General features: G+C 42.5%; 1 protein-coding gene across 1 annotated transcript in view; it reads left to right on the forward strand.

The window, feature by feature from the left end:
* LOC113820398 (uncharacterized) overlaps positions 1 to 2,500 on the forward strand; it is a 12,779-nt gene that overhangs the window by 1,076 nt on the left and 9,203 nt on the right. The window lies entirely within an intron of this gene.

The following is a 2,500-nucleotide window of genomic DNA, read 5'->3' on the forward strand; positions in this document are numbered from 1 at the left end:
GTGTGTTTGTGTGTGTTTGTGTGTGTGTGTGTGTGTGTGTGTGTGTGTGTGTGTGCGAGTGTGTGTGTGTGTGAGTATGTGTGTGTTTATGTGTGTTTGTTTGTGTTTTTGTGTGTGTGTGTGTATGAATTGAGCAAAGTAAGTGAGTGAGTTGTGTGAGTGTAGTGTGTAAGTGAATGAGTGTGTGTGTGAGAGTGCGTGAGTGAGTGAATGGTGTGTGTGTGTATAGGTGAGAGGAGTGTGAGAGTAAGTGAGTGAGAAGTGTGTGTGTAGTGAGTTAGGGAGGAGTGAGTAAGTGAATGAGTGAGTGAGTGGGGCAGGTGTAGATGAATGAGTGGTCATGTGTGTGTGAGTGAGTGTGAGAGTGCGAGAGTGAGTGAATGAGTGAGTGTGTGTGAGTGAGTAAGTGAGTGAGTGTGAGTGCGTGAGTGAGTGAATGAGTAAGTGTGTGTGGGTGAGCGAGTGAATGAGTGAGTAAGTGAGTGAATGAGTGAGTGTGTGTGTGTGAGTAGTAAGTGAGTGAATGAGTGAGTAAGTGAGTGAATGAGTGAGTGTGTGTGTGAGTGAGTAAATGAGTGAGTGAGTGAGTGGGATTCTTAGTGTGAATTGCCGGAAACCCAATCGACTGACCAATCAACATCATTATAATTGATTGCAACCTACTCCGTAATTCTAGTGTGAATTGCCGGATTCCCAATCGACTGACCAATCAACATCATGATAATTGATTGCAACCTGCTCCATAATTTACCTTGACCTTATTCCGTGACCTTTCACTGTCTGAGAGAAAACAAACAAACAAACAAACAAATGATTTCGAGAGAGAAAATAAAAATTCTTTCTCGGGCCTCTTTGGCAGGGGCGATGTTTGCAATGATGTTTAAGTGTTAATGAAATCTAATGTTATTTTTTCTTCTTTCATCCTTGACTCGGGAATGTCCGTGGAATAGTGTAAAAGCATCAAATCTCGGAATTTATGATCATACATAGATTATCAATGGTTATTTTTTATATGCGGTGATAGTATCCCGATACAAACATGGACACATAAATAAATAATCATCCATGCACAATCAAATGTGTGTGTGTACATATGTATATATGTATACGTTTATGCATATGTATGTTTATACATACATAAATACATGTGTGCGTGCGTGCGTGTGTGTGGGTGCGTGTGCGTGTGTGTGGGTGCGTGTGCGTGTGTGTGTGTGTGTGTGCGTGTGTGTGTGTGTGTGTGTGTGTGTGTGTGTGTGTGTGTGTGTGTGTGTGTGTGTGTGTGTGTGTGTGTGTGTGTGTGTGTGTGTGTGTGTGTGTGCATAAGCTATTCGAAAACAATGAGTAGAGGAAGACCGTTGTAAAATACTGCTTGACCATCCATCTCCATACAGACACCGACAGAATCCCGCCAACTCACCTAAACTGTCTCCAGCTTTCTTGGAGGAAATATTCAAGAAGATAAAATGGAGGGGAAAGGGTATCAGAATCGGGGACGACCTTCTAAACAATCTAAGATTTGCAGACGATACTGTTCTAAAATGAGTAACAATAAATAGACCATTTGAAGAAAGGAAGTATGAAAGTTGAAGTAAAAGAATGAACAAGAAAAAGACTAAAGCCATGTTCAGCGGCCAAGTTCAGTTCGAAAAGACACGGCACTTGTACAAAGGACAAGTATATTCATCAAGGACATCTCATACAGACAAATACATCCAGTAAAAAGGAAATACAGCGACAAATTAAGCTAGCTCGGAGCACCTTCGGTAGATACAGTAGCATGTTAAGAGGCTAAATATTATCATTTTTAAAGAGAAAAGCCTTTAACCAGTGCGTCCTCCTAGTCATGACAAACGTGTCAGTAACATGGACTACGACACAAGTTACTGAAGGGAAAACAGTACCTAGAGAGGGATGGAAAGGTTGATGCTGGGAATTAGAGATAGGAAAAGGACAACATGGATCAGAGAAAAGACCAAAGTGGGAAGATATACTTATGAGGATTAAGAGGAAGAAATGGCATTGGGTAGGTCACATATGTCGGGAGACAAGACGACAGGTGGGCAAAGGAAGTAAAAGACGGGGATATAGGTAACACAAGGAGGCCAGGGGGTTAACCAATGGCAAGATGGCATGACGAAATAACGAAATTCGCGGCCAAAGTTGGAATAAAGAGAGCGCAGAATCTCTCTTCCCTTCTCCCTCCCTCCCTCCCCTCCCTCCCTCTCCCTCTCCCTCTCCCCCTCTCTCTCCCTCTCTCTCTCTCACATCTCCTTACAAAATGCCTTCAATCTATCGCGAACAGAATTCGAATGAACACGAAGACATGTATGTATATAAAATTAGAAATTCAACGAGGCGGTTGACTATGGACGAGCTTTGGAAATAGATAATAACCTCCTTAGTCGCTTCTCTGCCGCGAATTCGTCATTCTGTGTTTCAGGAACTGTAACTCATCGGTTTTCGCTAATTTCTTCCAAATGAGGAGAGAGAGAGAGGGGGG

This window comes from Penaeus vannamei, chromosome 19 (assembly GCF_042767895.1).
Source record: "Penaeus vannamei isolate JL-2024 chromosome 19, ASM4276789v1, whole genome shotgun sequence".
In the NCBI taxonomy this organism is placed as follows: Eukaryota; Metazoa; Arthropoda; class Malacostraca; order Decapoda; family Penaeidae; genus Penaeus; species Penaeus vannamei.